Raw genomic sequence first — 16,003 nt, 5'->3', positions numbered from 1 at the left:
GAACTCCTGACGTCAGGCGATCTACCGGTCTCGGCCTCCCAAAGTGCTTGTGATTACAGGCATGAGCCACTGCACCCGGCCATGATGTGATTTCTATTAACTGGGAGTTAATAATCCTCTTGGAGAGACCATTAAATGTCTAATAATTACAACATATAGAATACACAGTGAAATGGAACGGCATGTGCTATCCAGACAATGGGAGCCACCACAGTCAGGTGAAGAGCATTGCTAAGATAGATCAGAGTCCATGGGGAAAGCTTCCTCAAGGAGGTATAACTAGCTTGCATTCCTTTTTTAATCTTATTTTTTAATTTTTTGAGACAGGGTCTCACCGTGTCACCCAAGCTGGAGCGCAGTGGCGCGATCTCGGCTCACTACAACCTCCGCCTTCCCAGTTCAAGCAATTCCCCCATCTCAGCCTCCCAAGTAGCTGGGACTACACGTGCACACCACTACACCCGGCTACTTTTTGTATTTTTAGTAGAGGAGGGGTTTCACCATGTTGGCCAGGCTGGTCTTGAACTCCCGACCTCAGGTGATCCACCTGCCTCAACCTTCCAAAGTGCCGGGATAACAGGTGTTAAGCACCTGGCCTAGCATGCATTCTTATTTACAATTGCATCAAGCTGCAAACAGAGGCAATCACAAAGCCCTACACTTCAAAATATATATTCTCTGTAATTGTTTACTTTGTGATTTAAAAAGTAAAACACTTCTTTCCTGAAGAATGTTCCTTATTTCAAGAATTGAGCATTCCTAAAATTGGAATAAACTTTAGACATATTTTATGATCAGCCAGGAAACGGAATCTTATCAGGGGCTTGATAAGCTGGCAGGTTACTAAATGAGTTACATGGAGTCTGAAAAGCTTTGAAAAATTTTCTTCTTAAGACCTTGGGGTTCAGTTCTTATGTAAGCCTAGTTACCTATTCAACATATTCTTTTACCACTTTGAAAAGGGAGCTCTTATTTTTTGAAAAATAAAAGTAGATATGTCAAAGAAATTTGAAAGCAATATGGAAGTAATTGAAATCATTCAAAAAAAATCAAACACTAACACTTCAGCTGTGATGGATCTATAAAAACTGGTTACACTATTAATGATTACGGGTGAAATCAGAAACACGAGAACCTCTTTAAAAGGTCAACTGCAAGGCTGATCAGTTTTGATGGGATGCTAAAATTAGCGAGGAGTATAAGCTCAGGAAAAAGAACAACATAAAATGCTAGTGAAGCAAATCGTTTAGACACAATGAGTCTGATTTTCATGAGCAAATGGTAACTTGGCAAGGCATTCAATTTTGAACTGGTTGTAAGAGTCACTCAATTGTTCAACAATGGCTATTGATCCTACTATGTGTGGCTTTGTTCTAGACCCTGAAGATTGGATGGTGACAGGCAGAGGAGTCCCTGAAGAACAGAACAGCAAGAAAGGGGTGGGGCAGTGGAAGCAGAGGGAGCGAGACAGGCAGGGGTCAGATGGGAGCGTTGTAATACCCAAGCGAGGACTTCAGGTTCTCCTTGGTTGATTGGAGGATTCTGAGCAGAGAAGTGATATGATCAGCTTTTCTGTTTTTTTAAGATCACTGGTGTGCAGCCGGGTGCAGTGGCTCAGGCCTGTAATCCCAGCTACTCGGGAGGCTGAGACAGGAGAATTGCTTGAACCTGGGAGGCAGAGGTTGCAGTGAGTTGAGATTGTACCACTGCACTCCAGCCTGGGCAACACAGCAAGACTCCGTCTCAAAAGAACAAAAATACAATACAATACAATATCACTTTTTAATCAACCAATAAAATTAGCTAAAATACTTAATGAATAGTGATTAAGTGTCACACTTCAGTAAGACAAGTATGAAGGCATCAAAACCCTTCTAAAAATGAAATTGCATAGTGTATTCGAAGAGCTTGGAAATGTTTCTTTTTACTTAGCAATGATGTTATTATAAACCTATTCTTAAGAAATAAGAAAAAAATCATGTTTACCTCAAAATTCTTTATAATACATTGAGAAACAATCCTTATAGGAATGATTAAATAAATGGTGACACACCAGCCACTAAAAATTACATTTATGAAGAATTTAATGTCATGAGTAAAGGTTTACAATATATGAGCTTAAGGAAAAAGAGAGTAGAGAAAAACTTTATGTACGGTGCAATTTCTACTGATACTATAGTAATAAATGAAGAAAAATATAACAAAATATTGACAGTGGTTGTCTCTGGATAGTAAGAATATGAATATGGGTGATTAAAATACATATATAATGCATGTATGTTAAATATCTGTAACATATATGACTTTGATCGGCAAAACTTTAATGATTTGATAAAATGAACCTATTTGTTCTGTCCCTCATTCTCTCCATTTCGACCCATCATTACATTCTGCCAATTCTTTTCTTTCCCTTTCTTCCTGATTTAGTTCAGCACTAACCATGCACAACCTCCCACACCCACCCGTTGGGTTTCCTACCTGACATCTTTCCCCGCTAACCATCGTGAAAGCAGTAGGAAGAACCATTTTCCTTAGGTATGGTTGGGATCATGTTACTCCCATGAAGGGAATTTGAGGTGATCCTTGGTCATCCATAACATTGCAGGCTTTTGATCATGAGCTGCAAATCTCTGGTTAACTTATGATTACATTTCACTGCATAATTTCTCTTTGTTCCCTTCAACCTCAACAGATACACACCCACACACAAAATCTCCAAGGTTACCTTCCTTCCTTCTCTAGCTACCAGATTCTTGTTTTTCTTTGTAACTCTCCTCTTGAATGACCTTCCCCCAAAAGGACTTTTTTTATCCAGGTATCTATCTTTTTCAACACAACTTTGCTCACTGCCACACCACTTTAGCATTTTTTCTTTTCTAGATATTCGGCAATTGTGTATTTGTCATTTGGGATCAAACCTGATTCCTGTTTCATCACAACATTGCCTAAACAGCAATGCTTCTGACTCTACATTGGAAAATTAAAGCTTATATACAAAGTTTAAGACTGTCTCTTGTTTTTTTTTTGTTGTTGTTTTCTTTTTCTTTTTTGTTGTTTTTGTTAAGACTGTCTCTTGTAAAAAACGTTTGTTTGCACAGTTGTTGTATGTTTGCATGACAAGCTGATTATGGTTCCTTACAAAGTATATCCAAGGTATTTGCTCTCAACCTTTTCTCTCCACCCTGTGCACACACACAGAAATTCACTAACATGGGTGTTCAGTAATTGTTATTGACAAGAATTCCAAACAGTTGGTCAAATGACTTTTTACTTACAACATGGAGCCATAAGTCATAATAAGATAATTTAACTTACAAAGAATCATTATGAAATAAAGACTTAAAGCTCAATCTTGTTACCTGTTTGGTGAACAACTCTGGAAAGTCAGGATAAAGGAAAGCCAAGTTGACAGCTGCTATACCGAAGCAGTTAAGAATATGCAGATGGGACCCTCTTCTGTTCTCCTACCATGTTTGTTTCAGGATTCCAATTTGAAATCTGTATGTGCCCCTTGACACCTCAATGCTTTGTCAAGCACCTCGTTTCTCTGGCTTTAGTTTCATAGACAAAGAAACCAAATAAATGGTGATGGAGCAGCTTATCACAGTACGTTTTTAGAAATGCCAATGCTAAAATTACCAGTCCCCAAGTTCCAGGTGAAATTACTATAAGAATTAAATGAGAACTACTTTGATCTGATGCGTTAATGAAAACAATAGTGTCAGTCATGATTCTGAATAAGTACTCAAATAAACAATTTTAAAAATTGGGACAAAACACTACTATGAGAATACACTGTTATAAAGAGAAAATAGGCCAGGCAGGGTGGCTCGCTCATGTAATCCTAGCATTTTGGGAGGTCGAGGTGGGTGGATTGCTTGAGTCCAGGAGTTTGAGACCAGCCTGGGCAACATGGCAAAAGCCCGTCTGTAAAAACAAAAAAAAGAAAAAAATACAAACATTAGCTAGGCATGGTGGCGTGCACCTGTAGTCCCAGCTACTTGGAGGTCTGAGGTGGGAGAACTGCCTGAACCCAGAAGGTACAACTGTAGTGAGTCATGTTTGGGCCACTTCATTCTAGCCTGGACAACACAGCAAGACCCTGTCTCCAAAAAAAAAAAAAAAAGAGCTTAGTGTGGAGAGTTTAGAAACTAAATACAGTAGCTAAGGAAGAAACTGATTATTTATCTGAATTTCAAATTGAACTCAACATTGGTCCCAGTCACTCTTTTCCTTTTCCCAAGAACTGAGCATTAAATAGAATTTTAAAACATTTATTAAAACAAAATCAAAGACAAACTACAATTAGGAGTGTGTCATTAAAGAGTCAATTTCCTTAATATGCCAGAGTGCTTCCATATCAACAAGAAAAATACAACACAATACATATGAGCAAAGATATGAGCAGGCAGTTTTCAGAAAAACAAAATTCTATGATGAATAAACATGAAAATAGTTCAACTTTATTCAAATCAAACTTTGTCTGATTAAAATAGATAGAAATCAAAACAGTGAGTCCTACTATATCAGCAAAAATGTTTACATTTGGGCTGGGTGCAGTGGCTCATGCCTGTAATCCCAGCACTTTGGGAGGCCGAGGCAGGTGGATCACTTGAGGTCAGGAGTTCGAGACCAGCCTGGTCAATATGGCGAAAACCCATCACAGATTTAAATGGAAGTTGTAAAATCTTCCCCCCAGTAGAGGATCTTTAGAGGAAATGGGGTGAGGGTTGGGTAGAGGGCACATGGATTGAGAAACATTGACTGTGATTCCTATAAATTTAGAAGTTCAGGCAGAAGGACTTCCCCCATGTGACTAGGATTCAACAGAACACACATCCTATTTAATAACAAAGGCATTTATGCAGCATTTATTCTATGTCTCTGGGTAATTTATGTTGCTTGATCTTGGTAATGTGCAAACATTTTTAGCCAGTTCTTAACTATCAGGTGATCTCTGATTGTTGCTGTTTTCTATAGTTGTTGTCTAGACACTCACAAGGATTCAGGTTTATTTTGGATCCTGAAGTCAAGGCCAGTATTTCTTTAAGCACTCACTGGAGTGAAAGAGTCCTAAGATTTCAGTAACCACGAAAAAATTATTATCTGTGCTCCCCCAAGAGGGAAAGACAACATGAGCAACCTTAGGATGGTCAAGGGTCATCTGTTAGATCTTTGAGACTCAGTGGAGCCTTCACTGGGGATTGGCACATGGAACGGAAAGCGACAAAGAAGACCCCAGAGGAATCAGGTCTTGGGAATTCAGATTTTCCTCAAGGACTCCTCCATCTGATGATGTTAGTAATTTCAGCTCTACATCATCATTTCTTTTCTTGTCTTTTCCTTTTTTAAAGACGGAGTCTCACTTGGTCACCCAGGCTGGAGTGCAGTGGCGCGATCTCGGCTCACTGCAAACTCCACCTCCCAGGTTCAAGCGATTCTCCTGCCTCCCAACTAGTTGGGTCTACAGGTGCACACCACCATGCCCAGCTAAGTTTTGTATTTTTTAGTAGAGACAGGGTTTCACCTGTTAGTCAGGCTGGTCTTGAACTCCTGACCTCAAGTGATCCACCCGCCTTGGCCTCCCAAAGTGCTGGGATCACAGGCGTGAGTCCCCATGCCTGGCCTCATCATTTCTTTTTTTATCAAAAACCAGACAGTCAACTAGTCAACCCCTTTGTGCTCACCTTTCACATCCTGGCATAACACTTCGTAAGCATAGCTACACGAAGAATAAGAATGGCAAGCCCCAAGTATGAAGAGATAAATCAAATTTAATTATTATTAACATATTATTGATTATTCCCACTAAATTTAGTCTTCCAAAAAAAAAAATCTACTTGGATAAAATTCATGTTGATGGATATACCAAAGAAAGCTGGTTATCCATTTATACGCTAGTGAATTTTTCTCACTTTTCCCCTATGTATAGTCTAGCATTTTGTAATTTCTCTGTACCTACAGGGCCAGAGGAGGGAAAAAAAAGGAATGCACATAAGTGTTCAAAGTCTCACAACTCTTAGGTGGCAGATGCAGAATTCACATCCAGCTTCTGATGAAAGGGATTAATAAGAGTTAGGGGGGAGGGAAAGAAAGAAAGAGAGAGAGAGGCTGGGTGTGGTGGCTCACACCTGTAAATCCCAGCACTTTGGGAGGTCAAGGCAGGTGGATCACCTGAGATCAGGAGTTCAAGACCAGCCTGGCCAACATGGTGAAACCCGGTCTCTACTACCAAATTAGCTGGTGTGGTGGCATGCACCTGTAACCCCCACTATTCAGGAGGCTGAGATATGAGAATCACTTGAACCCGGGAGGCAGAGGCTGCAGTGAGCAGAGGCTGCAGTGAGCCAAGATTGTACAACTGCACTCCACCCTAGGTGACAAAGCGAGACTGTCTCAAAAGAAAAAAAAAAAAAGCGAGGGGGAAAAAAAAGGAGGTGGGGGGAGAACTTGAGATGCTATAAAATGAAAATTAGCACTTTTCAGTGAGTACCATTTTCATAATTTATGGTACTTCCACCCCGAGCATGTCTCAAATTTGTTTAGGAAAATATTTTCTTCTCATAACATCATTTGTTCTCATATTATCATTATAATATGGGTGGATGATCAAATAAGCAAGGCCTGCAAATGGTCTGAGAAAAGAGCTCATTTGGAAATAACATCCTGGGCTTTGCAACCACAGTGAGAAGTGTATCTCAGCACCTGGTAGCAAATGCAGGTGAGGTCCACCCTGGTAGTACATACAGGTGAGTTCATAGATGGTTGGCAAAGAGGTACAAACTAATGGAAACACAACAACAAGCTCTGTAGCTACTTTACATGGAGTTGACTAAGCAAAGGCCCATCTGACCTAACAACAACAACAACAAGATGAGAATAGTTACTCTTTATTCAACAGTTGTTACCACCAGTTCTGGGTGCTTCACATATGCTATTTCATTAAATCCTCACAACAACCCTATGAGGTACTAATTATCTGTCTATTTTGTAGATGTGGAAACTGAGGCTTACAAAGATTAAATAAGTGTTCAAAGTCTCACAACTCTTAGGTGGCAGATGCAGAATTCACATCCAGGTTCCCAAACCCCAGAGCCCAAGTTTTTGCCCCAGAATCACAATGCTATCTGGACTGCACCATAATGAAAGAGCTGTGTGTCAGTTTTACTCTGTATACCCCCGACATGTATTCAGTTGCCCTGTTAACTCTGTCCCCAAAGCAGAAAGTTTGCATGCCCTGACTGTTTCAGCACTGGTCATTCATACTCACAAACTGTCCTGTAAAATGGAACTTGGGAGAACGGAGGTAACAGTTAAAATACAGTAAACAATCTAAGCTTTCAGTTTAAGAAACCAGAAAAAAGAAGAGCAAAATAAATTTGAAACAGATTAAGGAAGGAAATAATAATGATTTAGGTGGGAATAAAGCAAATACAGACTATAAAAACAAAATAAAAGTTAATAAAACCAAAAGTTGGTTCTTTGAAAACAGCAACAACATTGACAAACCACTAGCTAGAATGACAAAGCAATGAAAAGACTCAACTTACTAAACTCAGGAATAAGAGAAGTGACATCACTACTGACTTTCTAGAAATAAAAAGGATAGCAAAGAAATACTATGAACAATTATATGCCAGCAAATTAGAACACCTACATGTAGAGGAGAAATTCCTAGAAAGATGCAAAGGGCCAAAATAGACTCAAGAAGAAATAGAATATCTGAATAGACGTATAAGTAAATACACTGAATTTGTAACACAAACACTTTCCACAAAGAAAAGCCCAAGAACAGATGGCTTCTGTGGAGGATTCTATCAAATGTTTTAAAGTCTAATTACCACCAATCCTTCACAAATTCTTCCAAAAAATAGAAGGGACTAGAACACTTCCCAATGAGGCCAGTATTACAGGCATACAAAATACAGACAAAGATACAAGAAAACGACAAATCAACACATCTTATGCATTTGGACTTTTTAATAATACACAACTAAATATTAACAAACTGAATTCAGCAACATGACCAAGTCTGATTTATCCCAGAAATGCAAGATAGCTTGACAGATGAAAATCAATCAATGCAATACACCATATCAACAAAAGACAAAAACTATACACAATAATTTGAATAGATCCCAGAAAAGCATTTGATACAACGCACCAACCTTTCATAACTAAAACACTCAACATATTAAAAGCAGAAGGGAATTTCTTCAATCTGATAAATAACATCTACAAAAAACCCACGACTAATACACTTAATGTGGAAAAGACTGAATGCTCTTCCCATAAGGACAGCAATGAGGATGTGAACTCTCATAACTTCTATATGCAACGCTGTACTTGTTTCCAGCCAGGATAATTAGGAGAAAAAAAAGAAAAAAAGAAAAAAAAAAAAGAAAGGGATCCATATGGGAAAGGGAGAAATAAAACTATATTCATAGATGACATACTCAATTATATGCAAAAACCTAAGGAATCCATTAAAAAATTATTAGAACTAATAATCAAGTTCAATGAGGTTGTGGGACATAAAAGCAATATAGAAAAATCAATGATAAATTTCTATCCATGAGCAATGAACAAACTAAAATATAAAATTAACAAAGCAATTTCATCTACAATAGCATCAAAAATAATGCAAGTGTTGAAACTACAAAACAATGTTCAAAGAAATCAAAGATCTAGGCCATCTATTAAAAATACAAAAAGCAGCTGGGCGTGGTGGCACCTGGCCAAGACACAAGAATCACTCGAACCCGGGAGGTGGAAGCTGCAGTGAGGCAAGATCGCGCCACTGCACTCCAGCCTGACAAGTGAGACTCTGTCTCACAGAAAAAAAAAAAAAAGAAAAAAAAATCTACATAAATGGAAAGACACTGCTTGTTCATGAATAGAAGACTTAACACTGCTAAAACGACAATACTCCTCCATCTGATCTACAGAGTCAACACAATATTCCCATCAAAATTTCAGCTAGTTTTTCAGTAAAAATTGACAAATGGACCCTAAAATTCATATAGAAATTCAAGGGGCCCAGAATAGCCAAAACAAACTTGAAAAAGAAGAACAAAGCTCAAGGATTCACCCTTCCAGGTTTCAAATTTTACTACAAAGCTACAGTAAACAAGACAGTGTATATAGGATGTGGAAATCTTAGGGGAAGACCATAAGGTGCAGGGAGGGTGGGCAGCATGGTACTGGCATAAGGATGAGCACAGGACAATGGATTCAAAATGAGAGTTCAGGGGGAGAAAACCCAAAACACAGATAGATGTGTGGTCAATCGATTCTGGACCAGGGTGCCAAGACTATTTGATGGGAATAGTCTTTTGAAGAAATTACGCTTTAATAACTGGATATCCACAATGCAAAAGAATAAAGTTGGACCCCTCATTCATATCATATACAAAAATTAAATCATTATAGATCAACCACCTAATAAGGGCTAAAACGGTAAAACTCTTGGAAGAAAACATGGGTATAAATCTTCACGACCTTAGTTCAGGTAGGCAGCAGCCTTTTAGATATGACACGTTTCAAATATGATAAACACAAGCAGTAAAAGAAAAAATAATGACATTGGCCTTTGTCAAAATGGAAAGCTTTGTTTCTCAAACAATACAATTAAGAAAGGAAAGACAACTTACAAAATGAGAGAAAATAATTGCAGATTGTATATTTGATGATAGCTTTGTATCTAGAATGTATAAAGAACTCCTACAACTCAATAATGAAGAAGACAAATAACCCAACTTAAAGATAAGTAAAGAGTCTGAAAAGACATTTCTCTAAAGCTACACACACTCTTTGGTCTCAGCTGCAGAAGCCAAATGACGAAGGGAACATCATTGTCTGGAAAGCATCGCAAATAAGATGCACACGATGTGCCACCGCTGTGGCTCTAAAGCCTACCACCTTCAGAAGTCAACCTGTGGCAAATGTGGCTACATTGCCAAGTGCAAGAGAAAGTATAACTGAAGTATCAAGGCTAAAAGTTGGAACACCACCAGGACTGGTCATATGGGGCACCTAAAAATTGCATACTGCAGATTCAGGCATGGATTCTGTAAAAGGACAACACATAAACCCAAGAAGGCAGCTACTGCAACATCCAGCTTATCTTAAGAATTTCAGTGATTAGTCAGGCAATAAAGGTTCTGATTTAAAACCTGAATCTTAAAAAAAGGCTAGGCATGGTGGCTGACGCCTGTAATCCCAGCACTTTGGGAGGCAGAGATGGGCAGATCATTTGAGCTCAGGAGTTCAAGACCAGCCTGGGCAACACGGCGAAACCTCATCTCTATGAAAAATACAAAAACATAGCCAGGTCTGGGGGTATGCGCCTGTAGTCCCAGCTACTTCGGAGGCTGAGGTGGGAGAATCACTTCAGCCCTGGAGGATGAGGCTGCAGTGAGACATGACTGTGCCACTGCACTCCAGCCTGGGTGACAGAGCGAGACCCTGCGTCCCAAAAAAAAAAGGAAGGAAAAGAAAAAAAAAATGAAGTCACACTTTGCGAGCATGGGAGAAGTATGGCAGACGCTGCCACTTATTACCCTCCACTTCAGAAGGGCACATTTCAAAGGCTCCCATGACACCTCTCCTGTTCCGATCATTGTTTCCAAGGAATAAAGCTCAGGCATGCAGCTGTGGATGCCAGGATGTCCATGTTCCATGTTCTCCCATAATTTCACTTCAGGCTAGAACCTTACCACTAAAAACCTCACCATGCAGAATTATCTTACAGAGAAGTTTCCTTATGACACAATTTTTATGTCCCAGTGGCTGCCTGGCTTTGTGTCCCAGCTCTTTGTTCTCACAGTGAATAGCTTTCTAAGAAAATGCTTTTCTGGTCCCTGTTCAACTCAGCACTCCCTCCATGACCTGTGACCTGTCCCTGATGGGGTGTGGGTGTGTGTGTGTGTATGTGTGTGTGCACATGAGTGTGCTGTGTGATGAGGATGGGAATCAGGGGGCTGGAGCATTGCTTAACTGAGCAATGCATAATTAGCCTCCCTTCCCAGCCTCAGCAGCCAGCAACTCCCCTGCATCTTCTCCCCTTCCGCTTCCCCTCCTCCATCACCCTCATTATCTCAATGTTGCTTTCCAATATTCCCAAGCGACCAAGCTAAACAAAGAAAATATTAAGCAAAGGAGACAGAAAGAAAACAGGCTTTGGAATGTGGCACAGAGAAGCTCAAAAACTAGCCCTGTCACTTTCCACTTAGGAACTCCAGGCAAGCCTACGATGCCAAATTTGTCAAATGAAGATCACACAATACCCAGTTTTAAGAAATATTTATAGGGTTCCCCCTGTGAGCTGGATGCTGAGGTTACAACCTGAATGACATATAGACTGTCACTGAAAAACTCATAGTGTAGCAGGAGATATAGAAATGCAAACAAATTCCAATGCAGTGGTATTAAGGAGGTGGGAGGGATTCTCTTCATGGTTGAGAAGGAAGAAGAAGGCATTCTGGGGTGGATGTAAGACTTCAGTAAGACAATGCATCCACAGAACACTTGACATATGGTAAGTGCTCAAAGAATGTGAAGTTCTTTCTTCACAAAGAGCCCTAGGAATGCAGAAAATAAAATTTGTATGTTTTGGCCTGGCACGGTGGCTCACACCTATAATCCCAGCACTTTGGGAGGCTGAGGTGGGCAGATCACCTGAGGTCAGGAGTTTGAGACCAGCCTGGTCAACATGGTGAAACCTTGTCTCTATTAAACATACAAAAATTAGCCAGGCATGGTGGTGGGCGCATGTAATCCCAGCTACTTGGGAGGCTGAGGCAGGAGAATTGCTTGAACCTGGGAGGCAGAGGTTGCAGTGGCTAGGATCACGCCATTGCACTCCAGCCTGGGTGACAGAGTGAGGCTCTGTCTGGAAAAAAAAAAAAAAAAAAAAATTAGCCAGGCATGGTGGTGCACGCCTGTCATCCCAGCTACTCCGGAGGTTGAGGCATGAGAGCTGCTTGAACCCAGGAGGCAGAGATTGCAGTGAGCCATGATTGTACCACTGCACTCCAGCCTGGGCAACAGAGTGAGACCCTGTCTCAAAAAGAAAGGATATTAATTATAATAAATTTATTGTATAACAAACTAATGTTGATGTCTTAGGGTTAATATTGTGTATTTCAACCGATAATTCTAACTTTGCCAAAGAACAATGGTCAGAAATCCTTGATTCTTCCTTTAATAGACACATATTTATTGACCCCCTTCTATGTGATACCAGGTAATAGAGACACAAAATTGAACTTACAACAAGTTTACAGATGACTCGGAAAGACAAAACAAGTTCTCAATAATACACGGCAGAACGGCATGTTGCATTTATCCACCCTCCCCACCCCACCCAGTCATTGCTTCAGAAGTTTTCTCGTTCTTGAAATAAAGCAGTGAGATAATGTTAACACGAGTCCCTTCTGATTAGACCTTTCCTGTACTTCTATGCTAATTTCTAGAACTAGATATTTAGAAATGACTTCCCCTTGGTGAAAACAAGAAATGATAAAGTTTTTCTGTAGAGACAAGTCAAATACTTAGTGTCCTCAGCGCAATATCTTGCTAACGCTACCATTTACCGAGTGGCTTAGCTGTACAGAGATAATCCAGAGAGTCAGTAATCTGTGGGAGGGTAAGGAACAAGGTGTCATTCAGCTTTGGGGGCAACTGAGTCTGTGGGGTAGGATGTGGAGATTCCTAAACCAGAGATCAATAAAGCACCACATTGAGGAGAGGGCTCTTAGGTGTAGCTCGTATCTGCTTTCTCCTGCGTTTTCACCTTCCCAAGTCTCCCAATAACAGACCCCTCCAAGCCCCAGAAGCCAGGGACAGGTCCAGGTGTGGTACCATGAGGGTGAATCAGAGTCCTTTGGGGGAATTTCTCATCCTGCAGATGGGACTGCTATAGGTGTTTCTTAGGAATAGTAGAAAATAAAACCAACACAGAGAACATATAGAGAAAAACAGTCCTGATGACCAAAGCTGCGTGCTTTGGAGTTTCCAGTTAGGTAAATATATATGTATAAACATAAACTGATGCATTCATTTGTTGATTGATTCCTTAAGCTACTTTTAAAATTTTCTTGATTTTTAGAGATAGGAGTCTCACTATGTTGCCTAGGCTAGTCTCAAATTCCCCAGCTCAAGCGAACCTCCTGCCTCAGTCTCCTGAGTAGCTGGGACTACAGGCACGCCCCACTGTGCCCAGCCCTTAAACTAGTTTGAATTAGGTTTCTATTACTTGCAGCCAAAAGGTCTGAATTAACGAAGGGCCTCACTCTGGCTCTTCCTTGGTATATATTACTATGGGGATGGGATGACCAAGGTCCCACAGAAATCTCATCTGATCCAGTCTTCCTATCTATTTTTCCAGGCCTCATGAAAAATTGTCATTTTCCCTCCTCGATTTGTTCCCTAAAACTTTACTCAGCCAGGCATGGTGGCTCACGTCTGTAATCCCCTTGGGAACCTGAGGCAGGTGGATGACTTGAGGCCAGGAGTTGGAGAACAGCCTGGCCAATATAGTGAAACCCTATCTCTATTAAAAATACAAAAATTAGCCAGGTGTGGTGGCAGGTGCCTGTGGTCCCAGCTACTTGGGAGGCTGAGGCAGGAGAATCGCTTGAATCCAGAAGGCAGAGGTTGCAGCGAGCCAAGATCACAACACTGCACTCCCACCTGGGTGACAAGAGTGAAATTCCATCTCAAAAAAGAGATGACTCAAAAAAGTTTATGATTCATTCCCTGTACTGAAAAGGACATTTAATAATTTCTACAGAGTTTTTGGGATAACAGAAGAGTGGTGCTAATCTAACATTTCTTCGAAGAGGCGTGCTAGCATTCAGACTGAAAATTGACAAAGCACATTGCAATCAAAGAGGGCTCCTCCTGGAGGTTACTTATTTATAACTTCTGAAAAGTGGTCACATTGCGCGCTCTCTCTGTCTGTCTCTCTCCCTTTTCCTCTGTAGTAAAAGCTAACAGAAAATCCTCAAATTCATGGAGAGAACCTTTTTCACTGATTATAGCTGATTGCCGCTTACGTGCTGCCCTGAAAAGCCCTCTTGCCTGTCGATCCCTTGTCTGTGCTTAATGTGCGGACAGTGTTAATTGAGATGGCTCAAAGGACTAAGAAACAATTGATCATCCCCATCTTTCTATTCCCTTTTATTTCATCTGCCTTCTCCTGCTTCCCTCTGAGAAAAAAGGCAGAGAGAGCAGACAAGAGTAAAGAATAAAACCCACAAGGAGGCAACTTTTACAGGAAAGTGTGGAAAATTCGTAAGACTTTTTGACTAGGGTTAAACCAGATCAGCACCTGTGTTGTGTGGGTTATGCAGCGGCTCACTCACAAATCAGGGCAAGGCTACCAGCAGGGGTGATGGCTTCCAAACTGTCATTTGGTCTAAACTATTCTGTAACTTGGCTAGAGAACTTAAACACACACACACACACACACACACACACAAACCTAGAATCTTTGTAGGGTCCTGGGCTGCAACAGTTTTTAAAAGCACCCTCTAACACCACCCCAGCCAGGTGAGTCTAATGTGTAGCCAAGGCTGAAAAAAAAAAAAATCACTTGTCTATGCAGACGTTCATATAAACTCTTTATCCAACCATTGCAATTGTTCAGCCAATTTTGGCTATAACCAAAATGGTTACCCACCAAAATGGCTACCTAGGCTACTCTGTTTCCTCCCTACCAGCAGATAACTACAGCGATCACTGTTCAAAGTTTACTGTGTGTCAAGCTGTACGAAGCACATTACATACATAATCTCTGATCTTTACAGCCACCCTGGACTGGAAAGTAGTACCATTTCTGCTTTTAGCACAAGAAACAGAAAAATGTCCAGGCGCAGTGGCTCACGTCTGTAATCCCAGCACTTTGGGAGGCCAAGGTGGGTGGATCACCTGAGGTCAGGAGTTTGAGACCAGCCTGACCAACACGGTGAAACCCCATCTCTACTAAAAATACAAAAATTAGCTGGGCGTGGTGGCACATGCCCTATAATCCCAGCTACTCAGGAGGCTGAGGCAGGAGAATCACTTGAACCTAGGAGGCAGAGGTTGCAGTGAGCCAAGATCACGCCATTGCACTCCAGCCTGGGCAATAAGAGCAAAACTCATCTCGAAAGAAAGAAAAGAAAAAAGAAAAGAAAAGAAAAGAAAAGAAAAGAAAGAAAGATGGAGCTGTTAAAGAATTTGTCCAAGACGAGGTACAGCAATTAAATGACACAGCAAGATGTGAATCCCAGCTAGCCTTAACTCCCAAGTTCAACCCCTCTCCACTATAAAGATGGTCCCTCACTTTGGTGTGTCTTTACTTCTGGCTTTATTTTTTTCCTGCTTTTGACAAAATCCAAAGTACTTTCAATTCATATCCTTCTAATATCCTGCCATGTGTACAAATACATGACTATTTAAATTAACTAGCAAAGGGTCGGTCATGGTGGCTCACATCTGTAATCCCAGCACTTTGAGAGGCCAAAGTGGAGGATCGCTTGAGCCCAGAATTTCGAGACCAGCCTGGCCAACACAGTGTAACCCCCTTCTCTACAAAAAATTAAAAATTAGTTGGGTGTGGTAGTGTGTGGTCTGTAGTCCCAGTTGCTCATGAGGCTGAGGCTGGAGGACGGCTTGAGCCCAGGAAGTCAAGGCTGCACTGCAGCCTGGGCAACAAGATGAGACCCTGTCTCTAATAAATAAATTTTTAAAAAATTTTAAATAAATAAATAAAAATAAAAACTAGCAAAAACCAGAAAAATACTTATGAATTCAAAGTAAGCCTCTCTGGTCAGGCACAGGGGCTCTTGACTATAGTCCCAGTACTTTAGGAGGCTGAGGCAGGAGGATAGCTTGAGCCCAGGAGTTCAAGACCAGCCTTGGCAACATAGGGAGACCCTGTCTCTACAGAATATTAAAAAAAAAAAAAAAAATTAGTCAGGTGTGGTGGCAGGTGCCTGTGGTCCCAGCTACTTGG

At 40.8% G+C, this 16,003-nt stretch overlaps 1 protein-coding gene across 4 annotated transcripts in view; it reads right to left on the bottom strand.

The window, feature by feature from the left end:
• The window catches only part of RBM47 (RNA binding motif protein 47), a 237,915-nt gene that overhangs the window by 57,253 nt on the left and 164,659 nt on the right, over positions 1 to 16,003 (bottom strand). The window contains exon 5 of one of the 4 annotated variants that reach the window (XM_011949068.1): positions 1,621 to 1,668. The exons of the other annotated variants lie outside the window; for them this stretch is intronic. The gene's annotated coding sequence lies outside the window, so the exon portion shown is untranslated. The remainder of the gene's footprint in view (positions 1 to 1,620; positions 1,669 to 16,003) is intronic. 4 annotated transcript variants of the gene reach the window in all.

Source organism: Colobus angolensis, unplaced genomic scaffold, assembly GCF_000951035.1.
Source record: "Colobus angolensis palliatus isolate OR3802 unplaced genomic scaffold, Cang.pa_1.0 Scaffold29, whole genome shotgun sequence".
In the NCBI taxonomy this organism is placed as follows: domain Eukaryota; kingdom Metazoa; phylum Chordata; class Mammalia; order Primates; family Cercopithecidae; genus Colobus; species Colobus angolensis.
This window is presented reverse-complemented; position numbering and strand designations above follow the sequence as displayed.